Consider the following 26,000-nt stretch of genomic DNA (forward strand, 5'->3'; position numbering starts at 1 on the left):
AGTGATAAGTTCATTGATACGCAAACGAAATATAATACTCTTTTCGTTTCAATTTATCTAAACTTATTTGACTGGGCACGAAATTTAAGAAACAAGAGAAGACTTTTGTACTTGTGGTGTAAAATGAGGTACGCATATTTTGTGTGGCTATAAATCATTGTATAAAGGTAAATTATTTTTAAATATGGAAAGATGTCATTCTTTTTTGCACGGACACTACTAGAAATCAGGTGATTTCCGCCCAAGGCTTTCCGACCGAAATCGGTCAGAAAAAAAATCCGACCGAAATCGGTCGGAAATAAGAGTATTTGGTCGCAAAAGTCAACAAAATTTTTGTGACAGCAAAAAAATAAAAATTCCGACCGATTTCAGTCGGAAATTGGTCAAATATTTAGTCATACTTGTATATAATGTACAAAAATAATTATTTGTTAAAATTTTTCCAAATTTTCGACCGAATTCGGTCGGAAATTGGTCAAATATTTGGTCAAACTTGTATATAATGTACAAAAATAATTATTTATTAAAATATTTCCAACTTTCCGACCGATTTTGGTCGGAAATTGGTCAAATATTTGGTCATACTTGTATATAATGTACAAAATAATTATTTATTAAATTTTTCTAACTTTCCGACCGATTTCGGTTGGAAATTGGTCAAATATTTGGTCATACGTGTATATAATGTACAAAAATAATTATTTATTAAAACTTTTCCAAATTTCCGACCGAAATCGGTTGGAAAGTTTGAAATAATTAATTCCCGCCCAAGACAAAAATTATATATATTTAATTAAACAACCAAAATAAGTTATAATTAAATATTTCCGACCGATTTCGGTCGGAAAAATAATTTTAAAATAATTAAAATATAAATTTATGAATATTTGTGTGTGTGTGTGTGTGTAAATAATAAATAACTTTTAAATAAACAATATTTAATACTTATTTGATATATATATATATATATATATATATATATATAGATATTTGTGTGTGTGTTTTAAAATTACTTTTATATGGACACTATGTCTGTCACGACCCAAAATTCCCACTTTCGGACAGTGATGGCGCCTAACATTTCACTTGCTAGGCAAGCCAACGTTAGAATAATATTATCTATTTTAAAAATAATTTTTGAATTTATTAATAACAAAGAACAATTGCGGAAGTAAAGTCTGAAATATATTGAATAATTCATAAAAAAATAACGGTGTCTAAATACCATCCCAGAATTGGTGTCACAAGTGCACGAGCTTGTAAAATAATACAAATAAAGGCCTGAATAAAATAAAGCTGTCTGAAAACAAACACACAACTAAAGTAAATTAGACGGGGACTTCAGAACTGCGAACGCCGTGCAATTATACCTCAAGTCTCCTCTGAGTAGCTGAAATCCGAGCAAGTCTATGGCACGCCGCTGGGACCAACTTCGAAATCTGCACAAGAAGTGCAGAGTGTAGTATCAGTACAACCGACCCCATGTACTGGTAAGTGCTGAGCCTAACCTCGACGAAGTAGTGACGAGGCTAAGGCAGTTCACTTACATTAACCTGTACGCAATATTAATAATAACAACAAATGATAGAAATAAATCAGGTAACTTATTTATAATAATCGAAGCCAACTCAGCAATCATAATCCATTATTATTTCAACCAATTCTGTTGCAGCGTGCAACCCGATCTCACAATATATTCACATTCAATTCTGTTGCAGCGTGCAACCCGCTCTCCCAATATATTCCTTTTAATCAAGTCTGTCATATATTTATTTCAATCAAGTATATATATAGACTTTTAAATAAGTCTGTTGCGGCGTGCAATCCGATCCCTCATTATTGACTTTTAAATAAGTTTATTACGGCGTGCAATCTGATTCTCCAAATTAGATATATTTACTTTCATTTCCGTTGCGGCGTGCAACCCGTTCCCCCAATATATATAACTTTAAACAGCTCATAATATAAATAAAAGTTACTCCAATAAATACCACGTCCAATGAGAAACTATTAAGCATCAATGCACACAATGATTACAATTTATTTATAAACAAACAATGGCAACAACAATTTATTTTGGAAATCAGGGAGAAAATAGGCAGTTTAATATTTAATATGCTAAATGTCAAGTAGGAATTAGTGCACATAATTCAAATAAGCATGTAGCAATTATTATAAGAATTTAAGAATTAATATTTGGCAAAGAATAGGAGAGAAACAATTATTATAACAATTAATTCATGTATTAAAACAAATTTAGGATTTTCAAATAATTATGCAAACAATTAATTTGACGACGTATAGGCACTCATCACCTTGCCTATACATCGTTCACATGCAATTCATATAACAATTAATTTAAGGATTCTATTCCCTCAAGTCAAGGTTAACCACAATACTTACCCCGCTTTGCAAATTTCAATCAATTACTCAACCATAACTTTTCCTTTTAAATTTATCTCCAAAAGTTTCAAATCTATTCACAAACAATTCGATATATTCAATACTAATCATAGGAATTAATTCCATATGAATTTACAAATTTTTCGGATAAAAATCTAAAATTTATTAAAATATTTGACAGTGGGACCCACGTCTCAAATCCCGGAAACACTCGCGAAATCCGAACACCCGTTCCGCTACGAGTTCAACCATATAAAAATTATCCAATTTTCGATATCAAATGGACTTTCAAATCTTAAATTTTAGTTTTTGGAAGATTTTTGAAAAATCTGATTTTTCTTCCATAAATTCACGAATTCATGATATAAACGAGTATGGAATCATGAAATATAATCAATATAGGATAAGGAACACTTACCCCAATATTTTTCGTGAAAATCTATCACGACCCAAAATCCCACCACAGGCGTCGTGATGGCACCTAGTCTCTAAGACTAGGTAAACTGTTTTCAATTGCATTTTGAAGCCATTTTTTTTTTTAAAACTAAGTAATAAAAACTAACAACGAAATAAATATGAATATACAACCTCCCAAGACTGGTAGTACTGAGTCACGAACTCTAACTGAATATATGGAATGATCACGAGGACCGAATATACAATACTGTTTGATTACAAATTAACAGTACAATGAAATAAAAAGACTCCAAGGGACTGCGACGGCCAAGCAGCTCTACCTTGAATCCTTACGATCGCGCTTTAACTCTGATCAAGTCCGATATCTCCAATACCTGGCTCTGCACAAAAATGTGCAGAAGTGTAGTATGAGTACACCACAGTCGGTACCCAGTAAGTATTAAGACTAACCTCAGTGGAGTAGAGACGAGGTACAATCAAGACACTCACTAGTCTAATAACCTGTGCAATATAATATACAAAATAATAGGAAACAAATAATAATAAGGGCAGGATAAAACAACCAGTAATATGCACAACAAACAACAAGAATACCATTAATATCACTCAACAATTAATAAACACAATTACACCCAAATAAATCAAGCCCTTCAAATAAATGTCTTTCACATATAATTCTTCCAGATAACTCTCTTTCAAATATAATTTTCTCAAATAATTATTTTTCAAATATAATTCTTTCAATAAATCTTTTCAAATATAATTTCCTCAAATAAATATCTTTCAAATACAATTCTTTCATATAATACTTTCTAAGTAAAAATCCTTCCAAATAAATATTTTGAATATAATTCTTTCAATTAAAAAGTCATCATGTGACACCTCATTTCATAATCATCAAAATACGGGTCTCAGCCAATTTTCATATTTTTCATAAACACGGGTCTCAACCCATTTTCATATTTCCACGGCACCTCGTGCCCATAATTAAATCATCATATTTTCCCGGCACCTCGTGCCCACATTTCATATCATAACTGCACGAATAATTCACGTGCCAAATATCCTCATTATTTACTCACGGCACCTCGTGCCCACATTTCATTTTATAATCCGCCTGGCAATAGCCACATGCTCTCAATTTCAACATAAATCAGATTGTTATCAATTTACCAACAACAAGACAAATTGCACAAGGTATAAAAATAAACACAAGAAAATCACAACATCACATGAAAATTAACAACACCACAACCCCACATCATCACATATCATCCCTGACAATAGCCACCCTTATCGCTCCTATTGCCACCCTTATCACTCCTATAGCTACCCTTATCGCTCTGCCCAGACAATATCAATAGCCACCCTTATCACTCCTATTGCCACCCTTATCGCTCCGATAGCCATCCTTATCGCTCCGCCCAAACAATATTCTAACAAATACAACAACAGTGAAATGCTACCCTTATACCCACATAATATCAACGGTGAAATGCCACCCTTATTTCCCCAAAATAATAACTCACACAACACAATAATTTGCACGGGAAATTAACACGACAATATAATAAAATCAATTCATATCACAATTTGCCCAATGGCCACAACCAAATTTCAAAGATATAACAAAATCAATTAATTTCACAACAAATAGTCCAAAGCCCCACACAATGTATATAACACCCCAAAATAATCAATAGAGATAGAAATTACTCAGCATAAAGCAAAACCTTCATTGATGCAAATTTAGATAATTATATTAACGCTTCTTCTTAAACTTGCTTAATTAATTATTTGCATAGGAAAAATTCAAAATAAAATTAAATTCCCAGAATTATCAAACCAACAAACTCACAGAATTACATAAGTATTAAAATAACAATCACATCAAATTATTATATAAAAACAAGTTCAACCAACAAGGATTTAGGCATGGCAAATAGATGATTAAATAAATGCCAACAATTATCCAATTTACTACACAATATGCTTAAGACTTAAACCCAATATATTTTGCACATACAAGCCCGAGTACGTACTCGTCACCTCGCATACACAATTTTTCACATTTCACAAACAGCACATAAGACTCGATGCCTAAGGGGTAATTACCCCACTCGAGGTTAGGCAAGACACTTACCTTTTTGAAGTTAGGCCGATATTCCAAAATAGCCTTCTTGCTTGAATTGACCTCCGGACATCTCAAATCTATCCAAATTAATTGTACAACTTTATTAAAATTCATCGGAAACAATTCCGGATAATAATATGTCGACTTAAAATTTTATTCCAAAAAGTCAACAAAAGTCAACGCGGGACCCGCCTCTCGGAACCCGACATAATTTTCATAAAATTCGAACACGCATTCCGATACGAGTTCAACCATACCAATTTTATCGAATTTCAATAATAAATCGACCTCCAAATCTTAAATTTAAACCAAGAGGGTTTTCTAAATTTTTCAACCCAATTCACTAATTTAGTGATAAAAATAACAATAGATTCATGTAATTTAACCAAAATCAAGTTAGGAATTCTTACCCCAATATTTTCCTTGAAAAACTCTCGAAAAATCGCCTCACCCGAGCTTCCTTGGTCCAAAAATGGAAGAGTGACACGAATTTGGACTTTATTCTGCTGCCCAGGGGTTTGTTCTTCGCGTTCGCGAGACTCCCCTCGCGTTCGCGATGAACAAATTCTTCAAAAGTCATTTTCAAACTCTTCTAAGACAGTTTCTAGTATAATGGTCATAACCTTTTATACAAAACTCCAAATGATTAATGGTTTAACTTTCTGAAAACTAGACTCCAAGAGCTATAACTATCATTTGTTGCTCATCTCCCAATTCCTTATAGATTATGAGATATAAGCTTCCAAAGGCAGTCATGTGCAACAGAGATTTCCAAATTCTTCCCGGATAGCCTATAGTTTATCCACCATAACTTTTTGTACACAACTCCAAATGCCAAATGGTTTACCTTTATGAAAACTAGACACAAAGAGCTATAACTTTTAGTTTTGGATCATCTCCAAATTCTTAATAGATTGTGAGATATGAGCCTCTAAAATCAGACAACGAACAATAAAATTTCCTTCTTCGCGAACGCGAGAACCTCTTCGCGAACGTGAAGAACAAAGTCCCAACAGCAAAATTCTTCTTCGCGAATGTGAGAGGCTTCTCGCGAACGCGAAGAACAACACCAGAACCAGCAACCAGCAGCATCAAAACACCCAAACTTGGTCCGGAACCACCCCGAATCAAATCCGAGGCCCCCGAGATCCCGTCCAATCGTACCAACCAGTCCCAATACATAACACGAACTTACTCGAGGCCTCAAATCACATCAAACAACATCAAAGCGACGACTCATACCCCAATTCAAGCCTAATGAATTCTGAAATTTCAAATTCTATATCTTGTACCGAAACACATCAAATCAATCCGGAATAACTTTAAATTTTGCACACAAGTCATAATTGACATAACGAAGCTATTCAAATTTCCAGAATCGGATTTCGGCCCCGATATCAAAAAGTCAACCCCCCGGTCAAACTTTTCAAAAATTCATCTTTCGCCATTTCAAGCCAAATTCCTCTACAGACCTCCAAATAATTTTTTGGACACGCTCCTAAGTCCATAACCACCATACGGTTCCGGGGTCGTCTTCACATAGTTTTGACTACGGTAAAAATCCTAAGACTTAAGCTTCCGTTTTGGGGACCAAGTGTCCCAAATCACTCTAAATTCTTTCGGTAACTGAATTCAATTATGCACGCAAATCAATACATATAATAAGAAGCTGCTCAGGGCCTTATGCCGCCAGACAATGCTTAAATTCTTAAAACGACAAGTCGGGTCTGTCACGACCCAAAGTCCAACTAGTCGTGATGGCACCTAACCCAACCCGCTAGGTAAGCCAACTTTCAATTATCCAATTCCAATAATAATTATTAAAGCAATTTAAGTGAATAAAGATCTTAATCTTATACAATCCCCAAGAACTGGTAGTACAAATTATGAACTTCTAAGAATAGAGTATACAATGCGGAAATAAAATAAATACATAGTCTGTTTGAATAGTACATAAATAGAGCTTTTATAAATATAAGGCTACCATGAACAAGATGCAACTACAACAGGAACGCAGGTACATCTTCAAATCCCGCAACCGTCGAGCATGACAACAACAACAGTCAACATCTGCACGCAATGTGCAGAAGTGTAGTATCAGTACAACCGACCCCATGTACTGAGTAAGTAACAAACCTAGCCTTAGGTTGAAAGTAGTGACGAGCTTCTACCAAGGTCATGTCCAAAAACACTAATCCACAATAGTTAATAACGACATAAAGCAAATAATACCAAAAGTAACTCAGAGATAAATGCTCAGTCACATCATGGTTTCAGAAATAGTAGTTCTTCCTTTCAAGTACATCAGTGGAAATCCAAATCTTTTGCCAAAGTTACCAAAAATGTGAATAAGTTTGAAAATAGAAATTTTTCCAAAATCCTTTCAATAATAAATAAAATATCTCATTTTCTTTTTAGATAACCATTGTAAAACAAATGCATCACTATGCCTATCTGTCAACATGTGTGAGAAATCATGAATAATGTGATACCGTACAGCATGAGGAAAATAGATCTCTATGCATATATGTCATGTGTGCATGTAAATGCAATATATCTCAGAGATTGTACTCATGTACTCACACTCTCCGAGAACTCAATCTCAATGTCTCGCATTCTCACTCAGTGTGCTCAGCACACTCAATCACTCAGTGCTATACAATACCTGCTGCGGCGTGTAGCCCAATCCCTGTTTATAGTCGACTGCGCTCACTGGGGGTGTGTACAGACTCATGAGGGGCTCCTACCGCCCAAGCGCTATAAGCACGGACAACTCACTTGCCATAATATAAATATCTGGATCCGTACGGCCAACTCACATGCTGCACGACCAACTCACGTGCAATAATATAATATATATAAAGCCAACATGGCCTACTGCGGCATGCAACCCGATCCCAAATATATCCTCACAATCAGGCCCTCGGCCTCCCTCAGTCATCAATCTCTCCAGTCTCTCTTTCATGGGATCACAATGTCATGAGAATAGCCCAAAAATAATGATATGATGTACCAATAAATAACAACAGAGACTGAGATATGATATGCAATAAAATGAATATGACTGGGTATGAATTTTCATTTTAAAATATATATTTCACAATAATATGACCTCCGTGGGTCCTAATAATACTGGCACATAGCCTCAACATGATTTTTAATATGCTTTTCAGCTCAATTTCTTTAACTCATAAAATCGCATGGAAAATACCAAGATCATTTAACTACAAAATTTCAAAGAAATAATTATGTCACAATTTTTATAGTGCACGCCCACACGCCCGTCACCTAGTATGTGCGTCACCTCCCAACAATTCACGAAATACATTCATTCAGGGTTCATACCCTTAGCTCCAAGATTAGAAGAGTTACTTACCTCGAACAAGCCAAATCCAATGCCGAGCAGGCTTGTAATGACCCAACCGGTCATTTTAACTTTTAGAAACCTGTTCCCTAAAATAAAACTCCCCGAACATGCTTATATTAATTTATGACTCGTGGGGATGGTTGGTTCGGGATTTGGAAGTGTGTGGGTTGAAATCGAAATACTTGGTTCCTTAAGTTAGCTTTAAATGGATAAGTTTGACTTCGGTCAACATTTTGAGAAAATGACCCCGAAATCGGGATTTGACGGTTCCAATAGGTTCATATGATGATTTTAGACTTGGGCGTATGTCCGAATCGGGTTTTGGAAAACCCGGGAGCGTTTTGACGCGTAATAGTAAAGATTAACTATTTGAAGGTTTAAAATTCTTTAAATTTGTTTTGGGGTAGGGTTTTGAGTAATTGAAGTCCGTTTGGAATTCCGAGTTTGGGAATAGTTCTGTATAGTTATTTAAGACTTGCACACAAAATTTCGTGTCATTCCGAGTAGTTTAAGTATATTTCGGCGCATTGGAAGTAAATTGATGAACTTGAAATTCTTAAGTTTGAATCAATTTGGTTTGAGGTGTGATTCATACTTTTGATATTGTTTTACACGTTTCGTGAGTTCGAGCGAGTCCGTTTTATGATTTCAAACTTGTTGGTATGTTCGGGCGGGGTCCCGGGGCCCCGAGTGTCAACCGGACGAGGCTCGGACCAAGTTGGAAGTTGGGAGCCAAAACTGAAGCTCCCAGCTACTGTCAGAATCGCACCTGTGCTTGGCCAGTCGCAGGTGCGACATTCGTAGATGCGACAGAAGCTCGCAGGTGCGGCACTCACAAATGCGAGATTTCTTTGCAGAAGCGGAAAAGGGAAGGGGAGGCCATCGCCGCAGATGCAGAATTTTGGCGCACCTGCGATCGCGCATGTGCGAAGCAGTGTGTGCAGATGCGAGTTTGGCCAAGGCTAGTGAGACTCACACCTGCGAGGATTTTCCGCAGGTGCGAAAGCCGCAAGTGCGGTACACTGTCTGCAGGTGCGAAAATGACTGTTGGGCAGAATGTGTTAAAAATCGGGGCTCAGTCATTTTGAGCCCATTTTCTTCCATTCTTGGGCGATTTTGGAGCTTTTTGAGAGGAGATTTCAACTAATAACTTGGAAGTAAGTTAATTCTATACCCTTTGAGTTAAATACCTAGATTATGGGTAGATTATAACTAGTAAATCTTAGAAATCAAGGGTTTAGATGAAAAACCTAGATTTTTATAAAAATGGGATTTTAACCACGAAAATAGTTATGAAATTGGATAGAAGTTATATATTTGAGTTCTTGAGATTATGGGTAACGTTTCCATCCGAAAATTTCAAGAATCCGAGCACGTGTGTCCGGGGGTGAATTTTAGGAATTTTACCATTTTGGATAAGGTAATTTATTTAATAGATAAATTTTGAATCATTTAGCATATATTAATTATTGTGTATAATATTTGGATAGTTTCGGATATTTCGGCGTCGAATCAAGAATTCAACGCGGCGTGGTAAGCAGAAAGTGGACTTTAAGACGAGGTAAGTCTCTTGTCTAATCTTGTGAGGGGAAAATTATCCCATAGGGATTAAATTGAATAATTGTTGCTAATTGCGGGGGCTACGTACGCACGAGGTGACGAGAGTCCATGCGTAGTTACTATAAATGCTAAAGTCTGGGTAGTTTAGGACTCAAAGCATGAATTACTTGTGTAAATTATATTCTTTGTTTAATTAATATTAATTGATATATATGAATATATTGTGAATTGTTAGATAAAGATATTAAAGGATGGAAATCTCATATGCTTGATTTTCTGTTTAAATTAATTAATTGTTAAAAGAAATTGTTCTTCCTCCCGAACTTATCTTATAATAAATATACTCTCCTTCCGGAGGTACATAAGAAATGTCCTCCTTTCTTGTGGAGCGGGCCGAACGCCTCGGCAGGATAGATGCATCTATTGATCGCGCCGCACGTCCCTCAGCAGTGTACACGACACTTTGGATCGGGCCGTACGTCCTCAGCAGAAATCGTGTTTAATAATAATAATTACACGATACTTTAATAGTTATTTCAGCTTGCGAAGCTAATTGATAAATTGGAGAATCCTTGAAATTTAATGAATTATTATTCCCGCTTGTTAATGAATTAATTGTTATTCCTGTAAATGAGATTAATTGATAAATTGGAAATTATTTGAATTTAAGGAATTTAATTAATATATTGAGAATTGTTGCATTTGAAGGAATTTGATTATTTTTGCTGATTAAATAAATTATTGTAAATTCTGTAAATCATGCTAATTTAAATATCCTAGTTGTATTTCAATTATTATTATTATTGACTCATAGTGAGTGTCAAAGTCGGTCATCTCGTCTCTAACACTTCGAGATTAGGCTTGATGCTTACTGGGTACACGTTGTTTACGTACTCATACTACACTTGCTGCACTTTTTGTACAGGACCTGAGGCAAGTATTAGTGGGGGACTTATCGTCTTACACCCACGTTATCCAGGGGCATAGTGGTGAGTTGCCTTTCTGAGCTGCTCTGCAGCTACTAGTGTCTCTCCTTGTATTTTTCATTCCGTCTATTTTTATTTCAGACAGTATTTCAGACTTTGTATAATCTACTAGATGCTCATACACTTGTGACACAAGGTCTTGGCACACACATTGGTAAAATTTGGTATTTTATTATTTTCTTGGTTTTAAATTTTGTCAATATATGCTTAATTTATTAAGTTGGCTTGCCTAGCTGTAGTGTTGGGCGCCATGACGACCTATAGGTGAAATTGGGTTAGGAGACGTCTGTACTTATCTTTGAGAGGCTACAGAACTGTTAGCAAATTTCCATTTCTTTCATTCCTGTCGTGCGAAATTTGTTGAATTTGAAATTTGAACTTTGTACATCCATTCTCTCACAGATGGTGAGGACACGTGCTACTGGGTTAGCTGAGCAGGCATCCGCACATACTGCTAGGGCTGCAAGAGGCCGGGGTCGAGGTAGAGGTCGATGAAGGGCATGTGCTGCGACTAGAGCACCTATCAGAATAACAATTGAGGAGCCACTAGTAGCTCCAGTTGGGGGACAGGTACCGAAAACACTTGTTGTTACCCCAAGACTTCAGGAGACTTTAGCACAGTTCCTGAGTATGTTTGGTACATTAACTCAGGCGGTATTGATCTCTGTTGCACCAAATATTCCGCAGATTGGGGGAGTAGCTCAGACTCCTATCACAACTCCAGAACAGCAGGTTCACGTTGGTCAGGTTTCGGGTGTAGTACTGGTGCAATCTGTTATTCTGGTTCGGCCTAAGGTCAGGCCCGAGGCATCAGAAGAAGAACAAAAGAGACTTCAAAGGTTTAAGAAATATGATCCACCAACTTTCAGTGGCACTGCTACAGAGGATGCCCAAGAATTTCTAGAAAACTGTCACCGTATTCTCCGCACCATGGGTATTGTGGAAGTGAGCGGAGTTTCCTTTACCACGTTTCAACTGTCATACGCAGCGTACCGGTGGTGGAAAATCTATGAAGAAGGTAGACCAGCCGATGCCACACCACCAACTTGGGCTCAATTTTCAGAAATGTTCTTGAAAGAATTTGTTCCCCAGACTCTCCGAGATACGTGGCGCACAGAGTTTGAACGGTTACGTCAGGGCACTATGACAGTGTCAGAATATGCTACCAGGTTCAGTGAGTTAGCCAGTCATGCACCTATCCTAGTTCCTACAATCAGAGAACGGATCCGCAGATTCATTGAGGGGCTCGATTATGATATCAAAATATGCATGGCTCGAGAATTGCAAACTGATGCTTCATTTCATCAAGTAGTGGAGATTTCAAGGAAGATTGAGGGTGTTTTGGGTGAGGAAAGGGGGTCTAAGAAGGACAAAAGGTCTCAAAAATCTAGAGGGTTCAGTGGATTTTACTCTTCAGCTAGAACCCATTATAGCGGAGGCTCGAGCAGTCGGTCAGCTCAGTCCGCACATCAGAATACTCGGAGTGCTCCATCTTACAGTGCACCACCGACACGAGATTCTTACATGGTTATTCTAGTTATCCGGCACAGACTCAGTACGAGTAGCCGAGACCTCAAAGGGGTTGTTATGAGTGTGGTGATACTTGGCATATAATGAGAGATTATCCCAGACTTGGGAGGGGTGGATTTCTTTAGAACACTCCAGCTACAAGCTTTATTCCAATTGATACTCCACATGCACAGTCAGCTAGAGGTGGAGGACAGACGGGTAGTGGGCGCCTAAGAGGTGGAGGCCCAACCCGTTGATTTAATCACTATGATTTGGCTGAGGCCAATACACCAGATGGTGTCGTTACAGGTACGATCCTGATTTTATGATAAAGGATATTTTCCTTAATTTGATTCGGTTCTAAATATTGAGGTGGGTCCTCCTATTATGCTCCACTTATGGTGAGCTTCGTAAATTTGTGACCCACTTATATGTGTATCCCTGTTGGGAGATTTAAAGATGTGAGCCTGTGTCTGTCACTTTATTTTTGTGCACCATTGAGGGCTATAAGTCCAAAAGAAAAAAAAATTATTATTTAATACAGTGAGTTTAATGTGTTTCGGAATAATTGATTCCAATTTTTATGAATTATACACCCTACCGGTATGAGAATTTATTATATGTTGTGAAAATTATTTATGAAGTATATGGAAAAGAAGAAAGAAAGGAAATTGAAAATTTTAGTTGGCACAATGTGCACAATACTTGTGACTCAGAGTTGAGGGCGAGATCCTCGAATTTTATATATGATGTGAGGCTGCAAGCCGCGATGGAAGTTATATAAGGACAAGGTCTTTGTGGTGAAATGTTTATGAGTTTAAAATTCTCCCTTGTGAAATTTAATTTGTGCAATAATATTAATAGGGAGTCATGCCTGTTAGGCTTATTTGATAATGCTTGTATATTTTCTGTTCATATTCATCCATTTTTGTGCTGTAAATATTGAGTTTTAGCCTATGAGATGAGTGCCCAGGTGGCGTTAATTGTGACTCATTAATCTGAGTAAGTAATCATGAGGTCTTCATGCCTCACGTTCTGTTGTCAGTATTGTGAAAATTCAAAACGAGGTGATGGTTAATATGAGATTAATTGATGATGTTGGAATTAATTATGAACATCTTTTTAAGACCAGAGATGTGGTGATGAGCATACATATGATGTGCTTAATGTCCTGATATCATTATGATCAGGCATTGCTGAGATTAATGTTATTGATATATACCCTGTGTTATTTTGTTAGGTTGTGGATATGTTGTTTGGGTGTTACTCTGGAAGGTGGATAGGCCCAATTACAGGGGAGACTCTGCCGAAATTTCTGAAAAATTTGGGAGTTAGTAAAATTTGGAGGATTGAGATTTACAAAGGAAGAGATAAATTATATTATGTGTTTGAGGGCGAATGATCCTAAGCAGGGAATAATGTAGCACCCCAGAGAAAGGTTTGAATTACTTCAACACTATTGAGGAAATTTATATGTGCATAGGCACGAGTTGCTATAGTCAGTTGAGACTAATATTGTGTGTTGTTGTGAGAATTCAGGCATTTTTGGAAATGATTGGAGAGTTAGGGATTTTGCTTTAAAGCTTATAAGAATGGAGAAAAGAAATAATCTCAATTGAGATGGTGTTGTCGGACTCGTGTTAAATTGCGGGAATGTAAAATCACTCACAAGTATGTGTGCAAGAATATACAAAGTAATTTAAAGTCCTCAGAAAGATTCTTAGCACGTTCGAGGACGAACGTTTATTTAAGAGGTGGAGAATGTAACGACCCAACTTTTCATTTTAAGAATTTATGCCCCGTTCAGTGACTTAAGATTTCGAGCAGCCTCGCAATATGTATTATGACCCGCGTGTATGGTCGAGTTGGAATTACGGATGATTCGGAGTGATTTGGGACACCTAGTCCCTAAGACGGAAGCTTAAGTTTTAGGATTTTGACCGTAGTCGAAAATGTGTGAAAACGACTCCGGAATGGAGTTCTGACGGTTCCGTTAGCTCCGTTGGGTAATTTTGGGCTTAGGAATGTGTCCGGAATATTATTTGGAAGTCCGTAGAGGAATTAGGCTTCATTTAATTGAGTGTAATTGTATTTATTAATTGCTGAGTGATATTATTGGTATTCTTGTTGTTTGTTGTGCATATCACTGGTTGTTTTATACTACCTTTATTATTATTTATTTCCTATTATTTTTGTATATTATATTATATAGGTTTTTTAAGTAGTGAGTGTCTTGACTGTACCTCGTCTCTACTCCATTGAGGTTAGTCTTGATACTTACTGGGCACCGTTGTGGTGTGATCACTCTACACTTCTGCACATTTTTGTGCAGAGCCAGGTATTGAAGATAACGGACTTGAGCAGAGTTTAAGCGGGATTGTAAGGATTCAAGGTAGAGCTGCTTGGTCGTCGCAGTCCCTTGGAGTCTTTTCATTTTATTGTACTGTTAAATTGTAATCAAACAGTTTTGTATGTTCGATCCTTGTAATCATTCCATGTATTTAGTTAGAGTTCGTGACTCAGTACTACCAGTGTTGGGAGGTTGTATATTGTAATTATTTCCGCTGTTAGTTTTGGTTACTATATAAATACATAAAAATGGCTTCAAAAATGCAATGGAAATCGGCTTACCTAGTCTTAGAGGCTAGGTGCCATCACGACTCCTGTGGTGGGATTTTGGGTCGTGACACAAACTAAACATGCACGCAAGTCTAAAAACATCATACAGACTTGCTCGCGCGATCAAATCGCCAAAATAACACCTAGAGCTCCGAATTTAGCACCAAATCGAATGAAATTCTCAAGAACACTTTAAAATTACTATTTTCTCACCCCGAAGGTCCGAATCACGTCAAATCAACTCCGTTTCTCACAAAATTTCTCAGACAGGTCTTAAATATCATAATGAACCTGTACCGGGCTCCGAAACAAAAATACGGACCCGGTACTAACAATGCCAAACATCAATCAATTCTTAAAAACAATTAATTTTCAGACTCTTAATTTTCATCAAAAATTCATAACTCAAGTTAGGGACCTCCGAATTCAATTCCGGGCATACGCCTAGGTCCCATAATTCAATACGGACCTACTGGGACCGTCAAAATATGGATCCGGTCCCGTTTACCAAAAAAGTTGATCGAAGTCAACTTAAATCAACTTTTAAGGCAAAAATTCTTATTTTCATTAGTTTTCAACATAAAAGCTTCCCGGAAACCTGCTTGGACTCTGCACGCAAATCGAGAAGGATAAAAATGAGATTTTAAGGCTTAAGAGCGTAGATTCGAGTTCCAAAATATAAGATGACCTTTTGGGTCATCACATTGCGGCATCACGAACCGTTAACGCATAATTGATACCGAGTGCGCAATATCATACACGAGTGGATAAAAAGGAATATGAGATATATGATTCAAGATAAATCAATGTTGCACGATAAGGAATGAAAGAAGTAAAATTGTTCCTAAACTCCAGAGCCTCTGAGAGATAAGTACAAACGTCTCTGTACCGATCCTTCAGACTCTACTAAGCTTGCTCGTGACTCGAGAGACCTATGTAACATAGTGCTCTGATACCAACTCTCACGACCCAAAATTCCCACCTTCGGACCGTGATGGCGCCTAACATTTCACTTGCTAGGCAAGCCAACGTTAGAATGATATTAACCAATTTTTAAACAATCTTTAGATTTATTAATAACAAAGAAATAAATGCGGAAGTAAGGTATGAAATATAATGATTAATCCATAAAAATAACGGTGTCTAAATACCATCCCAAATTTGGTGTCACAAGGTCTGAATAAAATAAAGTTTCTGGAAACAAACACACAACTAAAGTAAAGTAGATGGGGACTTCAGAACTGTGAACGCCATGCAGTTATACCTCAAGTCTCCTATGAGTAGCTGAAATTCGAGCAAGTCTATGGTACGCCGCTGGGACCAACTCCAAAATCTGCATAAGAAGTGCAGAGTGTAGTATCAGTACAACCGACTGCATGTACTGGTAAGTGCTGAGCCTAACCTCAACGAAGTAGTGGCGAGGCTAAGGCGGGTCACTTACACTACTTGTACGCAATATTAGTAACAACAACAATAATAGAAATAAATCAGGTAACTCATTTATAATAATAGAAGCCAACACAGCAGTCATAACCAATTATCATTTCCATCAATTCTGTTGCAGCGTGCAATCCGCTCTCACAATATATTCACATTCAGTTCTGTTGCAGCGTGCAACCCGCTCTCACAATATATTCACATTCAGTTCTGTTGCAGTGTGCATCCTGCTCTAACAATATATTCACATTCGGTTCTGTTGCAGCGTGCAATCCGCTCTCACAATATATTCACATTCAGTTCTGTTGCAGCGTGCAACCCGCTCTCACAATATATTCACATTCAGTTCTGTTGCAGCGTGCAACCCGCTCTCACAATATATTCACACTCAGTTCTGTTGCAGCGTGAAACCCGCTCTCACAATATATTCACATTCAATCAAGTCTGTTGCGGCGTCCAACCCGATCCCCTAATATATATATATATATATATATATATATATATATATATATATATATATATATATATATATATATATATATGTATGTCGACTTTTAAATAAGTCTGTTGCGGCGTGCAACCCGATCCTCCAATATAGACTTTTAATAAGTCCGTTGCGGCGTGCAACCCGATCCTCCAATATGTTCATTATAATTAATTATGTTGCGAACCGATCCTCCAACATTTTTATTTACCAATTCTTATAGAAGATATTTCCCCAATAAATACAACAATTAATATAAAATTATAAGACAACAAGCATACAATAATTATGATTTAATTATGAAACAAATAAGGCAAATAGCAAATTATTATGGAAATCAGAGAGAAAATATGCAGTTTGATATTTAATATGCTAAATGTCAAATACAATTAAGGCGCATAATTCAAATAGCATGTAACAATTAATGCAGGAATTCAAGAATTAATATTTGACAAAGAATAGGAGAGAAATAATTATTATAACAATTAATTCATGATTTAAAATAATTTATGATTTTTCAAGTAAATACGCAAACAATTAATTTAATGACGTATAGACACTCGTCACCTCGCATATATGTCGTTCACATGTATTTCACATAACAAATAATTTAAGGATTCTATTCCCTCAAGTCAAGGTTAACCACGACACTTACCTCGCTTTGCAAATTCCAATCAATTACTCAACCACAACTTTTCCTTTTAAATTGTCTCTGAAAGCTTCAAATCTATTCACAAATAATTCAATATACTCAATATGAATCATAGGAATTAATTCCATATGAATTTACTAATTTTTCGGATAAAATCCGAAATTTATTAAAATATTCGGCAGTGGGACCCACGTCTCAAATCTCAGAAAAACTTACGAAATCCGAACACCCATTCCGAGATGAGTCCGGATATACAATTGGTTTTGGAATCCGACCTCAATTGGAGGTCTAAATCCCCAAATTTCGAAATTCCTAAGTTCTACCCAAAAATCCTAATTTCACCATAAACATTCTAGATTCTAGGTTGAAATCTTCATATAAGATGTAAAAGATTGAAAGAGACTAGTTTAGAATCATTTACCTGTGATTTGGGGAAGATTTGGTCTTTGGAAAATTGCCTCTTAAGGTTAGGTTCGAAAAATTGAAGAATGAAATGAAAAATCCCGTCTAAGTCCAAAGTTATCAGCTGCGGACGTCGCATTTGCGACCTGAACTTCACAATTGTAAAGCTCGCAAATGCGAAGGGGTCATCGCAAATGCGAGATCCTTCACATTTCTGGTGCCTTCGCATTTTCGAAGAATATATCGCAATTGTGACAATTGGCCCATCGCATTTGCGGGCAGAAATTCGCATTTGCGAACATACCCTTCCCCAGACCCCCATCGCAATTGCAAGAATATGCTAGCCCAGGCCTTCTTTGCAATTGCGATAGATACCTCGCAATTTCCAGGCCTGCTTATTTCGCATTTGCGAAGCCTGATCTCGCAATTGCGAGATCAGAGGCCTGCAACAGGTTCAGTTATACCAGCAAAATTTTCTAAGTTCAAAACATCCCGTGGCCTATCCGAAACTCACCCGAGCCCTCGGGTGTCACGACCCGAAATTCTCACCTTCGAACCGTGATGGCGCCTAACATTTCACTTGCTAGGCAAGCCAATGTTAGAATAATATTAACCAAATTTTAAACAATTTTTAAATTATTAATAATCAAAGAAACAAACGTGGAAGCAAAGTTTGAAATATAGTGAATAATTCATAAAAACAACGGTGTCTAAATACCATCCCAGAATTGGTGTCACAAGTGCACGAGGTTCTAGAATAATATAAATAAAGGTCTGAATAAAATGAAGGTGTCTGGAAATAAACACACAGCTAAAGTAACTGAAATTCGAGCAAGTCTATGGCATACCGCTGGGACCAACTCTGAAATCTGCACAAGAAGTGCAGAGTGTAGTATCAGTACAACCGACCACATGTACGGGTAAGTGCTAAGCCTAACCTCGACGAAGTAATGACGGGGCTAAGGCGGTTCACTTACATTAATATGTACGCAATATTAGTAACAACAAAAATAATAGAAATAAATCAGGTAACTCATTTATAATGATTGAAGCCAACTCAGCAGTTATAACCAATTATCATTTTCATCAATTCTGTTGCAGCGTGCAACCTGCTCTCACAATATATTCACATTCAATTCTGTTGCAGCGTGCAACCCGCTCTCACAATATATTCACATTCGGTTCTGTTGTAGCGTGCAACCCGCTCTCACAATATATTCACATTCAGTTCTGTTGCAGCGTGCAACCCGCTCTCACAATATATTCACATTCAGTTCTGTTGCAGCATGCAACACGCTCTCACAATATATTAATTTTAATCAAGTCTGTTGAGGCGTGCAACCCGATCCCCCAATATATATATATATATGTATGTCGACTTTTAAATAAGTCTGCTGCGGTGTGCAACCCGATCCTCCAATATGGACTTTTAATAAGTCTGTTGCGGCGTGCAACCCGATCCTCCAGTATGGACTTTTAATAAGTCTATTGCGGCGTGCAATCCGATCCTCCAATATAGACTTTTAATAAATCTGTTGTGGCGTGCAACCCGATCCTCCAATATGGACTTTTAATAAGTCTGTTGTGGCATGCAACCCGATCCTCCAATATATTCATTATAATCAATCCTGTTGCGGCGTGCAACCCGCTCCTCCAACATATTCATTTACCAACTCTTATAGAAGAATTTTCCCAATAAATGCAATAATTAATATAAAATTATAAGACAACAAGCATACAATAATTATGATTTAATTACGAAACAAACAAAGGCAAATAACAAATTATTATAGAAATCAGAGAGAAAATATGCAGTTTAATATTTAATATGCTAAATGTCAAATAACAATTAAGGCACATAATTCAAATAGCATGTAACAATTAATGCAGGAATTCAAGAATTAATATTTGACAAAGAATAGGAGAGAAACAATTATTATAATAATTAATTCATGGTTTAAAATAATTTATAATTTTTCAAGTAAGCTGGCAAACAATTAATTTGACGGCGTATAGACACTCGTCACCTCGCCTATACATCGTTCACATACAATTTACATAACAATTAATTTAAGGGTTCTATTCCCTCAAGTTAAGGTTAACCACGACACTTACCTCACTTTGCAAATTACAATCAATTATTGAACCACAGCTTTTCCTTTTAAATTTGACTCCGAAAGCTTCAAATCTATTCACAAACAATTCGATATATTCAATACTAATCATAGGAATTAATTCCATATGAATTTACTAATTTTTCGAATAAAAATTAGAAATTCATTTAAATATTCGATAGTAGGACCCATTTTTCAAATCCCGAAAAAACTCGCGAAATCCAAACACCCGTTCCGATATGAGTTCAACCATATAAAAATTGTCAAATTCCGGTATCGAATGGACCTTCAAATCTTAACTTTTCGTTTTTGAAAGATTTTATAAAAAGCTGATTTCTTCCATCTAAATCCGAAATAAATGATGAATATAGACATGGATTTGTGAAATATAATTACTTTTGGTTAAAGAACACTTACCCAATTCAAAGTCGTGAAAATCCCCTTGAAATCGCCCAAATCCGAGACTTGAAACTCAAAAATGAGTAAAAATGGCGACTTCCGAATTTATGGGCTCTGCCCAGTCATTTTCGCATCTGCGGATACAAGTTCCGCATTTGCGAGACAAAGCTTGCATTTGCGATGCCAGGCTGCCAGGTGAAGTTCCACATCTGCGGACACTCCTGTCGCACCTGCGACATCCGCTTCTGCGCAAAATGGTCGCACCTGCGAAGACCCCAGGCCAGCCCAGTCCCGCATCTGCGCGGTTTGTTGCGCATCTGCGGGCACGCTTCTGCGAGAAGCTGTCCGCTTCTGCGATTGAAACCTTGATACGCCTGGGCACATCTGCGATGGAAGGCTTGCACTTGCGAGCTCGCACCTGCGGGCAAAAATCCGCACGTGCGATTACAACAGAAGGAAAAAAATTCAGATTTTGCTTAAGTCCAATTCTTGATCTGATTTCAATCCGTATCACTCTCGGGGTACTCGGGACCCCATACGAATATACCAATAAGTCCAATAACATAATACGGACTTACTCGGGGTCTCGTATCACGTCAAACAATGCTGAAATTATAATTCACACCCCGATTTAAACTTTAAGTTTTAAACTTTTCAATTTGCAAACCTCGTGCCAAAAAATATTAAATGAATCCGGAATGACTTCAAATTTGGCACACAAGTCATAAATGACATAACGGAGCTGTTTAAATTTTCAGAATCGGATTCCGGCTCCGATTTCAAAAAGTCAACCCCGTGGTCAAACTTGAAAATCTTTAGCCTTTAAATTGCTAGTTTCGTTAAATGGTCATAACATGAACTAGGGACCTCCAAATTAAATTCCGGGCATACGCCTAAGTCCCAAATCATGATACGGAGCTACCGGAACTGTCAAAATACTGATCCGGGTCCGTTTGCTAAAAATGTTGACCAAAGTCAACTCAGTTGAGTTTTAAAGCTCTATTTCACATTTTAATCCATTTATCACATGAAAACTTTCTGAAAAATTTTACGGACTGCGCACGCAAGTCGAGGAATGATAATTGGTGTTTTTCGAGGTCTTAGATCACAGAATTACTTATTAAATTTAAAGATGACATTTTGGGACATCACTTCGAGGCTCCAAACCGAACATGCCCACAAGTCTAAAAATATCATACGGACTTGCTCGCGCGATCAAATAGCCAAAATAACACCTAGAACTACGAATTTAGCAACAAATCAAATAAAATTCTCAAGAACATATTAATATTCATATCTTCTCAATTGGACGTCCGAATCACGTCAAATCAACTCTGTTTCTCACCAAATTTCACAGACAACTCTTAAATATCATAATGAGCCTGTACCGGGCTCCGGAATAAAAATACGGACCCAGCACTAACAATGCCAAACATCAATCAATTCTTAAAAATAATTAATTTTTTAGACTTTTAATTTTCATCAAAAATTCATAACTCAAGCTTGGGATTTCCGAATTCAATTCCGGGCATACGCCCAAGTCCCATAATTCGATACGAACCCACCGGGACCGTCAAAATATGGATATGGGCCCGTTTACCAAAACTGTTAACCGAAGTCAACTAAAATCAACTTTTTAAGGCATAAATTCTTATTTTCATCAAGTTTCAACATAAAAGCTTTCCAGAAACCTATCCGGATTGCGCATGCAAATCGAGGAGGGTAAAAATGAGATTCTTAAGAGTGCAGATTCGAGTTCTGAAATATAAGATGACCTTTTCGGTCATCACATATACTATACTATATATACATATATATATATATATATATATATATATATATATAGATGTATATATAGTATAGTATATGTGATGACCCAAAATATAGACACACTTAGTATAGACATCTTAATATAGCCAATGTTATATCGAATATAGTTTATATACTACACACTTAGTATATATATATATATATATATATATATATATATATATATATATATATATAGACATCTTAATATAGCTAATGCTATATCGAATATAGCTTAATATAGTATATTGTCACAACCCAAAATCCCACCACAGTTGTCGTGATGGCACCTAGTCTCTAAGACTAGGTAAGCCGATTTCTATTACAATTTGAAGCCATTTTTTTTAATTAAATAAGTAACCAAAACTAACAGCAGAATAAATATGAATATACAACCTCCCAAGACTGGTAGTACTAAGTCACGAACTCTAACTGAATATATAGAATGATCACGAGGACCGAATTTACAATATTGTTTGATTACAAGTTAACAGTACAATGAAATGAAAAGAATCCAAGGGACTATGACGACCAAGCAGATCTACCTTGAATCCTTACGATCCCTCTGTAACTCTGCTCAAGTCTGTTATCTTTAATACCTGACTCTGCACAAAAATGTGCAGAAGTGTAGTATGAGTACGCCACGGTCGGTACCCAGTAAGTATCAAGACCAACCTCAATGGAGTAGAGACGAGGTACATTCAAGACACTCACTAGTCTAATAACCTGTGCAATATAATATAAAAAAATAATAGGAAACAAATTACAATAGAGCAACATGAAACAACCAGTGATATGCACAGCAGACAACAAGAATACCATTAAGATCGCTCAACAATTAATATGTACAATTACACCCAATTAAATCAAGTCCTTCAAATAAATGTCTTTCACATATAATTCTTCCAGATAGCTCTCGTTCAAAAATAATTTTCTCAAGTGATTATTTTTCAAATACAATTCCTCAAATAAATATCTTTCAAATACAATTCTTTCATATAATACTTTCTAAGTGAAAATCCTTCCAAATAAATATTTTGAATATAATTCTTTCAATAAATCTTTTCAAATATAATTTCCTCAAATAAATATCTTTCAAATACAATTCTTTCATATAATACTTTCTAAGTAATAATCCTTCCAAATAATTTTTTTGAATATAATTCTTTCAATTAAAAAGTCACCATGTGACACCTCATTTCATAATCATAAAAATACGGGTCTCAGCCCATTTTCATATTTTTCGTAAACGCGGGTCTTAGCCCATTTCCATATTTTCACGGCACCTAGTGTCCATAATTAAATCATCATATTTCCCCGGCACCTTGTGCCCTCATTTCATCTCACTACTGCACGAACAATTCACGTGCCAAATATCATTTCCATTTCATCATAGCAACTCGTGCCCACATTTCATATCAGAACTGCATGGACAATTCACGTGCCAAATATCATCATTATTTACTCACGGCATCTCGTGCCCACATTTCAATTCATAATCCACCTGGCAATAGCCACAGGTTCTCAATTTCAGCATTAAACAGATTGTTATCAATTTACTATCAACAAGACCAATTGTACAAGGCATAAAAATAAACACAAGAAAAATAACAACATCACATAAAAATCATCAACACCACAACCTCACATCATCACATATCGTCCCTGACATTAGCCACCCTTATCGCTCCTATTTCCACCCTTATCACTCCTATAGCCACCCTTATCGCTCCGCCCAGACAATATTAATAGCCACTCTTATCGCTCTTATAGCCACCCTTATCGCTCCGCCCAGAAAATATTCCAACAAACACAACAACAGTGAAATGCCACCCTTATAACCACATAATACCAACAGTGAAATGCCACCCTTATCTCCCCAAAATAACAACTCAAACAACACAACAATTTACACGAAAAATTATCACAGCAACATAACAAAAATTAATTCATATCACAATTTGCCTAATGGCCACAACCAAATTCCAAAGCTACAACCAAGTCAATTAATTTCACAAAAAATAGCCAAAATCTCCACACAATGCGTACAACACCCAAAAATAATTAATAGAGATAGAAATTACTCAACATAAAGCAAAGTCTTCATAAAAATCAAATTTGCAATAATTATATAAGCACCTCTTCTTAAGCTCATTTAATTAATTGTTTGCAGAGGGAAAAATTCAAAATAAAATTAAATTCCAACAATTATCAAACCAGCAAATTCACGAAATTACATAAATAATCAAGTAACAATCACATCAAATTGTCATATAAAAACAAATTCAACAATAAGTATTTAGGCATGGCAAACAGATGATTTAATAATTTTTCACAATTTTCCAATTTACTACACAAAAATGCCTAAGACTTTAATTCAATGAATTTTGCACGTATAAGCCCGAGTACGTACTCGTCACCTCACGTACACGGCTTTTTACATTTTCACAAATGGCACATAAGACTCAATGCCTAAGGGGTAATTCCCCCACTCGAGATTAAGCAAGACACTTACCTCTTTGAAGTTATGCCGATATTCCAAAATTGCCTTCTTGCTTGAATTGACCTCCGGACAGCTCAAATCTATCCAAATTAATTGTATAACTTCATTAAAATTCATCGGAAACAATTCCGGATAATAATACGTCAACTTAAAAATTTATTCCAAAATGTCAACATGGGACCCGCTTCTCAAAACCCGACATAATATTCACGAAATCCGAACACCCATTCCGATACGAGTTCAACCATACCAATTTTATCGAATTCTAATAACAACTCGATCTCCAAATCTTAAATTTTCATTTTTGGAAGATTTTGTAAAAATCTTGATTTCTTCTATTTAAATTAGAATTAAACGATGAATATAATCATAGATTCATGAAATATAATTGCTTTAGGATATAGAACACTTACCCTAACCAAGCTTATGAAGAATCCCTCCAGAATCGCCTAAATCCGAGCTCCAAAACTCCCAAAACGAAAATGGCGAAATGACCATTTTTGGTCCTTAACATTCTGCCCAGTTTGTGCACCTGCGGACCATTTTTTCGCACCTGCAAGCTCGCTTTTGCGAGTCAATTCTCGCTTCTATGACGTCCACTAGCGCTGCCCTCGCACCTGCGCAAGAGCTTCCACTTCTGCGCTCATGCAGGTGCGGGATATTCTTCGCACCTGCGGCCTCAGTCCAGCCCAGCCAATTTCGCTTCTACGAGCTTCTTCTCGCTTCTGCGATGGTCGCACCTGCGCCCAAAATTCCGCAGGTGCGAATCCAACAATTGCTGCCATTTTCCAACAGCTTCTTCCAAGTCCGAATTGCTCCGTTAACCTTCCGAAATCCACCCGAGGCCCCCGGGACCTCAACCAATTATACCAACATGTCCCAAAATACAATACGAACTTAGTCGAGGCTTCAAACCACATCAAACAACGCCTAAATTATGAATCGCGTATCGAATCGAATTATAAGTTTTCGAATCCTCCAACTTCTATATTTTGTACCGAAATGTATCAAATCAATCCGGAATGACTTCAAATTTTGCACACAAGTCATAATTGACGTAATGGAGCTATTCCCATTTACAGAATCAAAATCCGACCCCGTTATCAAAAATTCATCCGTCGGTAGGATTTTCCAAAATCTTCTTTTTCCAACTTTCGCAAAATGTGTCGAATTGTCCGATGGACTTCCAAATCCAAATCCGAACA

Source organism: Nicotiana tomentosiformis, chromosome 12, assembly GCF_000390325.3.
Source record: "Nicotiana tomentosiformis chromosome 12, ASM39032v3, whole genome shotgun sequence".
In the NCBI taxonomy this organism is placed as follows: domain Eukaryota; kingdom Viridiplantae; phylum Streptophyta; class Magnoliopsida; order Solanales; family Solanaceae; genus Nicotiana; species Nicotiana tomentosiformis.